Source organism: Gopherus evgoodei, chromosome 1 (genome assembly GCF_007399415.2).
Source record: "Gopherus evgoodei ecotype Sinaloan lineage chromosome 1, rGopEvg1_v1.p, whole genome shotgun sequence".
NCBI lineage: Eukaryota > Metazoa > Chordata > Testudines > Testudinidae > Gopherus > Gopherus evgoodei.
The window spans coordinates 349,982,399-349,995,070 of record NC_044322.1 but is presented as its reverse complement, the minus strand read 5'-3'; the positions used below and the strand labels follow the sequence as shown (position 1 = coordinate 349,995,070).

Sequence of the window (12,672 nt, the reverse complement as noted above, 5' to 3'; positions counted from 1 at the left end):
GCAGCTCTAGGACTCGGGCTGGGTGGCACCTGCCAGGGCGTGTTTGCGAAGCCCTTTCACTTAACCCACAGCTGCCTGCTGCTGGCCAGCCGGGCCACCCCCTGGGACCTGCTGCGGCGCCTGTGCGCGCTCGCTGGCGCGTGGGGCGAGGCGTGTGCGGGAACTCTAGCCAACTCGCCCGAGGGGGGGCGGGGGTGTGAGAGGGCGGGGGAGGGGGGGCGGTGATGGAAGGAGGAAACTCCGCCGCTCCGAACGGCCCGTGAAGAGCCGCGGCAGCCGCAGGGGGACACCGGAGTCGCGTCACGCTCAAGCGGAGCAACCTCTGCCTGGCGGGGAGCGGCCAGCAGCGCCCTCTGCTCCCGGGCTGCGGAGAGCAGCTGCTGCGTGCAAAGGCGAAGAAGGGCCAGCGGCTCTTATCGGAGCCACAGCGTCTCCCTGCCGGGAGCAGCTTCCTGCTGCGGCGGCGACACCCCCCCGGCAGGTACCGTGCGGCTCCTTTCAGGGCTGGCCCCACAGGGGGCGAGTCTCCCGGGGCTCGGACGGGCTCAGACACGGCCCCGGCGTGTGGCTGCCGGCGCGCCGAGCACGAGTGGCGGCGGGCAGGTCAGCGAGCGTCCAGACGGGAGCCGGTGTAAAGCGGCGTCCCGCGGCTTGGGCCAGCAGAGGGCTGGGTGGGACTGAAGAGGGGCTGGTTAAAGGGAGTCGGGATGCTGCTGGCTGTGCTGCTCCCCAACCGGGGGCGGGGCAGGCTGTGATTGTGGGGGTATGGTGAGTAAGGGAGGTGAGTCTCCCCTGGCTTGTCACCGGGGCAGCTCGGAGACTAATCGAAAGTGGAGGCTGCAAAGCAGCGTGGCAGATCCACGTGTAAAATCCTCCCCTATGTTTTCCCCCTTCCAGAGGGGTTTGCGCTGTTCGTTCAATCGCTCGGCCGCGGGCGGTTCCCATTGGGGGAAATGACCCACGGTGCATCCAGAGTTGGGGGTTTGTCCACGACAAGAAAAGTTAAATGGAGACGCTCATCGACAGCCTCGATTCAATAGACGGATTGATCTCCAGGCAGGTCTGCGGGTAACTAACCCGCTGGCAAGCTACACGCAGCAACCGTCGCATGAGCTGATCTGGAGTTTATCCCTGGGCAGCCTGAACACAAATCGTTGCATGAGCTGATCTGGGGCTGGGTTGCAGCAGGAGAGTGGTGTTTGGGTCAAGGTCCCATTCTTCCTCGGGCAGCCTCCATCGGTCTGTCTCCCCCGGGCAAACCTCTCAAGTTTGTGAGGCTCTTTGCAAATCTGTGGCTAATTCCCTGCAGCGGCTGGCTGGCGTGTTCGCTTTTGCCGGCCCGTTAAGTAGGGAGTGTTTGCTCAGGTGCTCTGGGCGCCCGCCTGCGCTCTGGCTCTCGCAGATGCTCGCTCCATGCAGCGCCGGTGCAGGTGCCAGACACCTGGCAGCAGCTCCCGGGGCGTCATCTAGCTAGTACAGCTGGGTCTGCAGTGCAGCTGCCTTACCGCCTACAGTGTGGGACACCACTGGGGGCTCGGTGGATACCCAAGCACCCTACGTCCCCTGTTCAGGCCGGTGATATCATCAGCTCAGGTGTTTTGGCTTTGCACTTAATACACTGCAAATAATTTATGCACAACTGGGTAGTAATTAATATTAATCACCGAGGTGGGTAATATACACTCAGTGTTTAGAGTAGGAGATTGGGAGTCAGGCTGTGCCCCTGACTTGCTGTGTGACCCTGAGCAAGTCTCGTCAGCTCACTGTGCCTCAGTGTACCCTTCTGTAGAATGAGGATAATTATATTTACCCACCGTTTAACACGCTTTGAGATCACTCGGTGAGAAGTGCTATGTCAGTGCTCAGTATAATTTGTGAGCTAAACTTTGTTCAGCTCTTTTTGTTTGATTGGATTTCTGGAGAGCAAGACACTAAAGGGGGGAATCCTCCCAGAGCTGCAGAAAGAGGGAGTAATATGCCCACTGACTGATTGGTTTGAACCACAGCACTGCATCAGATTATCATTACATTGCCATCTCTTCCCTGGGTGTGGGAAACACACTGCTTTGGATCAGAATTAAACAGACACAGGAAGTGCTCCAGAGCTTAGGTATTCGGACTATAGGGAAGGAGGCCATACAGGTCGACAGATCAGTTCCTCCATCTATCTATGTGGAATTCCTTAGTGCTTTTTGAACCAGTTATTGTTGAAATGTTTCCTTAGACAATGGAGGAGAAGGAATGACACAGGTGGGTGGCCATATGCAGTCCTAATGTATGTGCATGCAAGTCTATTGAACTCTGGAGTTGCAACTGCTGAGAGCAATGCTGCATTTTTCTTTCTCTAGCTCAGCTACTACAGTGAGGAGCTTGATCTAATTTTTTATTTTCTTCAAATGTATCCAGCTGTGGTGTAGTATATCAGTGCCAGTTTGTCCTGTGGTGTTCACTGGAATGATATTGTGAACTTTCTCAAATTTGCAACAAGCTGTATATTGCTTTGTACAGGCAAATGAATAGTTGGTGCCCAGGTGTAGTTGCCAAAGCTCATTGTTTCATTATAAATATGGAAAATGGCTTTTATGGTTTCTAGAGCAGAAACATGCTGCAGTGTGTGATGTGATATTGTGATTGGTCTTTGTTGGGTATTGAAGAATTACAAAGCAGCCACTTAGATTTCCATAAAACAGAACAAGACAAAATAAATTAAAAAAAATGTCCAAGAACAATAGAGATGATTTGGAAACAGTCAGACCGTATACCAAACAGCTCATTCTTGTCTGCCAGAAAGCAGCTGCCAAGCTGCTCATCTGCATAGCTCTGTCTTTACACAGATGCAGACTAGAACATTAGTTGCAATAATATACTCAATTACCTTTTACTATTCTTTTGCATTTCTGGTCAATAGGAAGAGTACCTGGATTCCATTTTAATCTTTAGTGAATGGATTAACACACTCCAAAGTAGTTGTCTAATATTCCTCTACCTTGAATTATTATATGTGTGAAATATGATTCATTTTATCTTTGTCTTTTAGTAGCTTACTCAATTGAAGATGGGAGAATGATGATGTACCTTTTGGTTTACAGTGGGTTTTCAGAGGGAGATATGCCCCTACAGATACCATGGTGATGATTAGTGGTTTGATCTGCATCCATTAAAGTCAATTGGAATTTTGCAATTGACTTGAATGGGGTAAGGCTCAAGAAGAGAATTATGTATGTGTGTTTAAAAAATTGTATTAGAAAATTAAATATAAATAATGTATTTTATAAATTGTCCCCTCCCAAAACCATGGGATGCTACTTATTAAACATGCAATAATTATAACAACAATAATTAATTAAAAACACAAAACTACTATGTGACTGCCAAAGCATTATAAAGCAAAGAAAGAATAAACTAATTACAAAAAATCCTCAACTCCAAGTTATAAAATAGACTCCAAACAAACCACATGTAGGATCCATAGTATAACACAAGTGGGGATAAGTAACAGGGTCACAAGAATACAGGTAAATTAAAGCCTCTATAATTTAACCTATCAAAAATGCCATAATCATTTAATAAGATGCTATATGTGCAGACTTTCTCACTCTGATACTCAAAGGTATCTAGGCACTTAATTCCCATTGATTTCAATGTAAGTTAGAAGCCTAAATACATCTGAGGATCTGGGCCTTTGTGTTTACGGTGTTCAGAATTATGGAATGATTCTGCTTTCTTTTTGCATCCAAAACCCTGCTGAAGTCAGGGGAAATTTGGGTGTGAAAGGAATATAGCACCAGGCTCTCAAAACTCTTATCTTTGCAAAGTCTTTTTGCTCCAGTGTATTGGTCTTTTAGGCCTGGAAGTCTCCTTTTCCTCTTTCACCCAAGTGCTGTCCAACTGACAGCCAGTTAGCTGGAAGCATCAGAGTGTGAGGGAGGTCAAAAGAATAACTTCCCACTAGGGAATCAATATGTAAAGATGTAAGGGTACCTAAAAGCATGTAAAGATACAGATAAGAGGCCTATTGGAATTTTCACAAGCACTTTGGTACCCAACTCCCATTGATTTCAGTAGAAGTTAGGCTTTATTTCAGTGGGAGTTAGGCTGTAGATGCATCTTAGGTGCCTAAAATACCTTTACAAATGTGGTGATAAGCGCATCACCTGCTCTCTTCCATCTAAAAAGCTGCCATATTCTTACAAAGAAAAAAAGGCTTACAAGAGAAATTCACTTAACCATTCTATAAAACATTACATCCAATGCCTCAGACTTGTTGGCTGCCTTGTACTGAAAATAAAATCGATTTCCTTACCTTGCTCCTATGACCATAGTATCTGAGCACTTTCCCAGTATTCATGAGTTTAATCTCACCACTCCACTGTGAGATAGGGAGTTATTATTTACTCCCATTTTACAGATGGGGAATTTTGGCCCAGAAAGATTAAGGCCAAAATGTTCGCATGGCCAGTAATTTTGTGTGCTCACCTAGAGACAGCTTGTGTTTAAACTCATTATCTTCCCTCATTCCAGGGCCATCTGGGGATCAGGGTGGTCTCCAGCATATATTAGAGCAGCCTCAAGGTTCCTGTAATTTACACCCAGCTCCAAATAGGCTGATGAATCAGCCAGGCATCAACTGGATTTCCTGTCTTTGCCCACATTTCCTGGCCACAGTCTCTATTCTGCACTTGATGACAGAGTCACTATGTCAGCCTGTAGTTGGCTGACACTCAGCCTGGATTTAGCTGTAGTTTCTTTGAATTTCTTGCATCTGGATCCCCTACAGGAGCACCCACTCCTGGACAATCTCATTGATCCCAGTGAGAGTTCAGCGCACTCCCAGGGTCCTTTCTGAGTCAAGTAACAGTTCACTGGCCTCTAATCCCGGGCGGCTCTCCCCAGGTTCTGTGAGGCGAGGAAACTCTCCCTACGTTTGTGTGGCCAGTCTCAACCTTTTGAGCTCCATTTCTCCAGGTGAAACATGTTCTGCAGGTGTGCCTGAGTGCAGGAATGCTCATTAGCCTTTCTATCAATGGGATGAGGTCATATCTTATCACATACCTGCCCCCCTTCCCGCCATCAACACCAGAAGAGTTTCTTGCTCGAGCATTTCTCCAGTCCCAATCTCCCTGGGGAAAAAAAATATCTGTATTTGCATGCTCTTTTTCTGCGTGGTGCTGTACCCAGAAGCTATAGGGCTGGAGCATTAGATACTAGCTGATAATCCAGAGGGTTGAGTCCTTTGTGTAGTATAGCCTCCACAAAGTCATGTGGTCTGTGGTTTGGGAAAAGGGACTACCCAGCATATAATAGCTGAGGGAGTCCACAGCCCGCTAGATATCCAGAGCTTCCTTCTGATTAATTGAATTCAATCTCTCTCTGGGGAACAAGTTGCTCCTTAAATATACAGTTGGGTGCTCTTGTCCCTTAGACATTTGATGTATTGGATAATTCTGAGCGTGTTTGCATCTTGCTCATCCCAGCCTCCTTGCAACACGTCCAAGATTCTGTGGGTCTGGCATTCACGGAGCAGTTTGAATGTTAAGAACCCTGTGGAGGTTTGCGTTGCTTCTCATGGCAAAGGGAAGCAGCAACAGGAATTTGTCCCATTGCCTAGGCTTGGTCCAGACTATCTGCTTAAACCTGTTCTTTGCTGTCTTGTTAAATCTTTCCATGAGGCTGTCTGTTTGTGGATGATATCCTGATGTTTTCAAGGCTTTCATTTTAAAGAGAGAGCATAGCTCATGCATCACCTGCATGGTGAAGTTGGAGCCCTTCAGAATCTGGGAATGGATGACAGGGGATGGATAGCTTGATGAATACCTGTTCTGTTCATTTCCTCTGAAGCATCTGGAATTGGCCACTGCCAGAAGACAGGATACTGGGCTAGATGGACCAATGGTCTGACCCAGTATAGCCGTTCTTATGTATGTTCTTATGATCAGTCAATAATTCCCTTGGAAACATACACAGGCAATGAGTCTCATCAGCCTGGGAATGATCGCTGTTGCCGTAGCTGAACTGAAGGGGATGGATTTCAGATAGTGAGAGGTATAGTCCACTACTACAAGTATATACTGGTTTCCCACAAAGCTCTTTTCTAAAGGCCCAACCATGTCCTCCCTTTTCTTTCGAATGGAGTTTCCACTAATGTCTTTGGGACCAAGGGGGCCTTTGAAACATTCTTAGCTGCCAAATACTGACACTCGGGACAGGAAGAGCAATATTCCCTAACCTTGTGCTGTACCCTCCATCCTCCAGAAAAAGCTGGCCAGTAACCATTGCAAGGTCTTATCTTGCCCTAGATGCCTCACAAAGATAATATGATGAGCTGGCTGCGTTACATCTTGGCAATGCTTACGTGGTACCAGTAGCTAAATTCTCATTAACCCTGACTGCATTTTCCATGCCACTCGATACAGCCACTCTATCTCCAGAACACTCACTGGCTGGAGGAACCTGTTTCTGTCTCAAGGCTCTTTATCAGGAATAGAGCTTCATGCCCTCATTCTCCACCAATTATAGTTGGATGACCCTCAGTCTGAACTCACTTGTAGTCTTTTACCCTGGGTCACCTCCTGGAGCACCCACTCCTGGGCAATCTCATTGTTCCTGGTGAGAGTTCAGGTCACTCCTGGGGGCCTTTCTGAGTACAATTACAGTTCACTTGCCTCTAGTCCCTGGAGACACCACCTAGTTGCTGGATTCGAGGAGCCCTCCAGGGCCCCTTGTCCATATCAGTCTCATAGTGTCAGTTCTGCTGCAATCAAGGTAGGGGAAATGTCCATTATCTTTTTAATCCTGGTAAAGCAATTAAGGTACACAATAGTTGTGAAATCTAAATACCTACATACGTATAGTAAATGTTACATATTGCTTTCCTTGCTTGGTTGGATTTCTTCTGCTACCAGTAAGCAACAGAAAAGCTCACAAGAAAGTTTCCCCCAACGCATCTGAAACATGAAGAGCAGCGACTCCTTTTAATTCATGTGCAAACTAACCTTTTATTTATGTGTGAGCTATTTTAATCTTTTTATAGTGCTGAACCTCAGTCATGCTGCTTAAAAAAAACCTTAACAACTTTGTCTGGGTTTCATGTATTACAAACTTAGTAATGGCAATGAGTCAATGTTTAAATTAGCCCCATATATATTATTAATGCTTTTCTTTTTCCCCTCCATCTACTGTATTTAATCTAAAAGCACCTATACTCTATTTTTACTTTTCACATACCCAGCGGCATACGGCATAATCACTCACATGTTATCTGACTGCGAGAGATAAAACCGCATAAAATTCTATTCTCACTTGGATAGAGAGATCCAGCATAAAATGGAATGGATCCATAATGAGTCAGCTCTTTGAAAGCGAGGCACCCCTCCAAAAGTCCACTTTGGTGTTCTGGCCAGGAGAATGTGGATTTTTACAGAAAATGCCAAATAATTTATGGAGGCCACCTGACCTAATGGTCAGAGGAAATAAGGGAAAGCCAAGAGGAACCTGGGTTCCCATCTGGGGTGAATCACTGACTCGGTTCAACTCTTTTGATGATGGGTGTGGTATTAAAACCTAGACAGTTATATGTGACCATAGTGAAGTCACTGCACCACCCAGTAACCCTGCTAACACAACTGGAAAATCCGCTTAAAATATAGAACCCTGCTGATACTGTTACCTACTAATGTAAACATTCTACAGTTTTGACTGGACTTTCTTTGCCTTATGCTTATTGGCTGTTTGCTCCAATCCTCTTCCTCTCCCTCCTTCAGTCTCTTCCCATCAGCTTCACTCTACATCTTCTCCCCATACTTCTCCCTTGCCCTGCCCTCCTGAACCTCCTTCCCTTTAGTGTTCCCTTTCCCTTCACTTTTCTTTCCATTTACTTTATCCTCTTCTAACTACACCAACTTCAAAAAGTGTTGTGGGAACTAACATGGCATTTGCCACCATCACATTTGGTCACTCTACTGGTGTGTTCTACTTCTTCCCCCACCCTGGTTCTGTCTTATCTATTTAGATTGTAAGCTCTTTGAGGGCAGTGGCTATCTAATACTATGTGTTGGCACAGGGACTAGGACAATGAGGCCCCATTCTTGGTTGGTGCTTGGGTACTACCATAATAGTAATACTACTTAATTAATTAGGGGATTTTCCTAGTCAAACCATTTCTCAGGAGTAGCATAGTACATTAGTACTGTACTAGTTAAGGTGTAAAGACTCCATAACCTTGTCTCCCATGTGGAATCTTGCTGGCTCACACATTAGCCGAGTGCAGCTGTGATGAACATTTAAGGTCACCCGGTGGACCTTAAATGTGCATCACAGCTTAAATGATGAGGACCTTCTGCACGAAGGGTGAATTTCACTCATAGGGTGCTGTATATATTACTCTGCTCTTCAGTAATATTTGTCCCCTGGCCCTTGCACAAGACAGCACTTTTTAGCATTCTAACCTTGTTCATGAGTATACACAGAGGGGAGAGCTGTGTGAGTTTTCTCTCTTGATGTGGTCACTTTTAAAAAGAGAGAACCCAGAGTGAAACTGCTTACAATTGGTTGGTGAATTGGATTCCTGCAGGAAGCAGATGTTGTGCAAAAAAAGCCTTTAAAAATGTAATGATTCAATCTAGCGGGATGGTGGGTGGGTGGGGTTTTTTTTGGAGAGAGGGTGAGGAAATTACCCATCTTCCTGGAATATCCAGTTCTAAAAATGTAGATATTGCAGATTTGATCCTGATTGCATCTTATATCAGTGTGACTGTCACAGGCATTTGCAGACATTTAGAGTTAAGTCTGTGCTTAAGTGTTGCCCTTAATGAGGATGCTTTCCTGAATCAGTGCCTCAAAGTAATGTAAGATCAGGTCCTTCAAATGTGAAGCATGATTTTGATACCAGATGCGTCCCCAAATTCTCCAACCTTATGTTTGGCTAGGAGTTTAACTTTCTGTACTGCTATATCTAATGGTATGTGCATTATGCATACCTACTTTATATTATTCCCCTGGAAGTTGTCAGTGACACACTCTGTAAAATTGTGTTTGCTCTTTATTACACATTTTGTGGTGTAATGAGAAGAGAGAAAATGCAAAGAATTCTTTCACTGCCCCAAAACATTGCTTTCTCCCCTCCTGACTCCCGAAAGCATGCTGTTATAATGAGAGGTGTTAGTGACTTCATGGATCCCAAAGCTCTTTGAGATTGGGTGTGAACTGCATGAACACACTCTTCAGTTAACATAGTCAGGATAAGTTAATGACAACTGCCCACCCCGCTCACCTAAGACTAAGGGGTGTGTGAACCTGCCCAGGCCTTTTGGACTGATGGGGTAGAGAATTTTGTGTGTGTGAGGGAGGACAGAACACTCAGAATCTAAGAGAGACTCAGAGGCAGGAGGAAAGCCAGATAGAAGCCTATAAGCATAGTGTGACCGTGGAGAAACATACAGAAAGGTTCTGGGTCTGGTGCTAGCTAAAGAGGCTTAGGCTATAAGCAAAGCAGCTATCTCCCATTTGGTTACTTCTGAATTCAGAGAAGCTGGACTCTGGTATTTTCTTTGATGCAGTCTTGTTTATTTACAAGGAATATACAAACTCCATTAATTTTTGCTCCTACCTGGAACAATCCACTAGACCCTGATTTTTTGACTAGCTGCTTAGGTCAAAAGGGGTGTATCTAACTCTCAAATTAAATACCAAAGTATCTGCTAAAAAATAAAAAAGGAAGAAACATGTTTTAATGTTCATGAAGATATTTATCTTTGGGATGTTACAATCTTTGTAACTTTTTATGGGTGCTCATAATGCAGGGAGGGATAGCTTAGTGGTTTGTGCATTGGCCTGCTAAACCCAGGGTTGTGAGTTCAATTCTTGAAGGGGCCACTTAGGGGTCTAGAGCAAAAAATCAGTATTTGGTCCTGCTAGTGAAGGTAGGGGGCTGGACTTCATAACCTTGCAAGGTCCCTTCCAGTTCTAGGAGATAGGTATATCTCCAATTATAGAATAGAAATTATAATGCATGAAAACTGTGGTTAGAATAATATGCTTTGATCCCAAAGTTGCCACCCCTGAAAAAACCAAATAATAAAGTGTACTGGCAATGACAGGCAGTGGTGTGTTATTGCAAATGTGCTTCTTCTCCACACATAAAAAAGCATGACTACTTGGGCTCTTGTCTACACTGAAGTTAAACACCTACAGGTGGCCTGTGTCAGCTGATCAGACTCACAGGGCTGTAAAATGGCAGTGTAGACATTTGGGCTCAGGCCCAAGGTCTGGGACCCCATGAGGGGAGATGTTCTCAGATCCTGGGCTCCAACCTGATCCCAAATGTCTACATTGCAATTAAATAGCCCTACATCCCAAGCCCCACAGGCCATGAATGTTTAATTGAAGTGTAGACATACCCTAAGTGTTTTCCAATTTGAGCCCATCCTTCTTGACTACTGATAGATCTGCTTTCTCTTTTGCTACAGCATTTCAGTATCGGAAATTTCTCAGTCTTTCACACAAAATTGACCCTTTAATCAGTTTGGTGACCTTTCATGTTTCTGTAACAACTGCCTGGAAACCTTTGTTAAGAACATAAATATTCCTTTAAAGCTACTCCACAGCTTTGTATCTACAGGGTAATTTTATGCTTCTTGATTAAAGATCCCTTGATGTATCATGGAAAATGTTGGGAAAAAGATTTAGATGCTTATTTCTTTGTATCCATTTTCTATATTTCATAAACCACCTTCGTAGTACTAGGGATGCTTGTGCAATCTATAAACTTTGTCATTTCTGTTTTGTTTGTACATTCATTTCATTGCTAAGAAAGGGACACTTTCTAATCTAAAGGATTATTGTTGTTAATGTATTTATATTGCAGTAGCATCTGGAGGCCACAGTCAGGGATCAGGGACCAGTTGTACTAAGCACAGTGCATTCATCTTATAGAGAGTTTGCAATCTTAGCGTATGATGGGAGAGAACAGGTGTGGAAGGATGGTCCAGTGGTTAGTGCCCTTAGCTAGGACTTAGGAGACCTGGGTGCAGTTTCCTGTTCTCCTAAAGACTTCCTGTGAGATGTTTGGCAAATCACTTAGTCTCTGTGCTTCAGTTCCCCATCTGCAAAATAGGGATAATAGCACTGCTTGACCTTATAGGGGTGTTGTAAGGATAAATACATTAACAGTTGTTCAATGCTTTGATACTATGGCTATGGTACAAGTACCTTAGATAGTTTGAATAGGCTGGGAAGACCAAGAAACAGGTATGGAGGAAGACAAGGTAATAATGAAAAGGCTGGTTAGTATGACAAACAATCATCTTTGCACACCAACTGTCTATCCCTTGTGTTGTATTGGCAGAGGTGAGACTTCAGGAGGGATTTGAAGCAGGATGACATATAGGTTTTAAAGGGACCTTCTCCTAAGAGGCAACATGGTAGAAAGCATGAAGATGTTTGGGGAAATAACTTGAGTATTGATGAAGGCTAGTATCATTGGCAGACATTGATGCCTTAGTAGTAGTGGAGTGGAACATTCAATAATTGCCCTGTTCTGTACACTCATCCTGAAGCTTAGGTATGGGCCATTGTCAGAGACAGGCTACTGAGCAAGATGGACTGTGGCCTGACCCAGTGTGGAGATATACCTATCTCATAGATAGATAATTAGGATTGGAAGGGACCTCAGGAGATCATCTAGTCCAACCCCCTGCTCAAAGCAGGACCAATCCCCAAATGGCCCCCTCAAGGATTTGAACTCACAACCCTGGGTTTAGCAAGCCAATGCTCAAACCACTGAGCTATCCTTCCCTCTCATAGAGCTGGAAGGGACTCTGAAAGGTCATCAAGTCCAGCCCCCTGCCTTTACCAGCAGGACCAAGTACTGATTTTTTCCCCCCAAGATTCCTATGTGGCCCCTTCAAAGGCTAAACACACAACCCTGGGTTTAGCAGGCCAATGCTCAAACCACTGAGCTATACCTCCCCCCTGGCAACTCTTATGTTCTCATGTTCTGATGTAATAGGTAGGTAAGGTAGCATTAACTCATGAAAGACCTTAAAGGCAAAGAAACATAGTTTGTATTTGATATGGTAGTGAAGAGATGCAAAAAATAGGAGTGATGTAACCTTTAGAGTAATGAGCCTGAAAGATGATTTTAGCATCAGTGTTTTGAATGACTTGGGGCATGGCTAAAGTGACCCTATATTCCATTTTGGCCAGGACCATCCCCTTTCTAAGCTCCGTCCCAGACATCATGACTTTTTTGGCATAACTGGGCATTTGTCCCATTCACTCTTGCCCACTGATCATCAGCTGGGTGTCTCATTTTCTGTTTAGGAAAATATGGTCACCTGAGGCATGGGGGAAGAGCAAGGTTGCATTTGTCTGTGTCAAAGATATAGAGGAGGATTTGCGGTAGGTAAGATGCATGTTGAACACTTAGCAGCTAGAATTAAAAACAAAGTCAAATGGGAGCTAGTATCTAAAATAAATAATACTAAATTAGTCTGCTAGTGCCTGGAGTCTCTGAGGGCTGAACTTTCTGGGCTGTGTAGCTTCAGAGGCTACATCTTATCATGAGGAGGTATACTTCAAGGAGACTGGGAGCTGGTATAGAGACACATCATGTAGATGATCCATGGAGAAACACATGAATCTTAGGTGGTATTTTGGTTTAGAGGATCTAACCCC

At 44.7% G+C, this 12,672-nt stretch overlaps 1 protein-coding gene across 6 annotated transcripts in view; it reads left to right on the top strand.

Moving 5' to 3' along the window:
* The first annotated feature begins 238 nt into the window (after positions 1 to 238).
* SEMA3D (semaphorin 3D) overlaps positions 239 to 12,672 on the top strand; it is a 194,609-nt gene continuing 182,175 nt past the window's right edge. The window contains exons 1-2 of one of the 6 annotated variants that reach the window (XM_030562341.1): positions 239 to 481; positions 898 to 1,056. The gene's annotated coding sequence lies outside the window, so the exon portion shown is untranslated. Of the gene's footprint in view, positions 482 to 502; positions 604 to 897; positions 1,069 to 2,082; positions 2,251 to 3,101; positions 3,196 to 12,672 lie in introns of those variants that run through there. The other 5 variants (XM_030562209.1, XM_030562158.1, XM_030562528.1 and 2 more) reach the window with 5 other exon arrangements.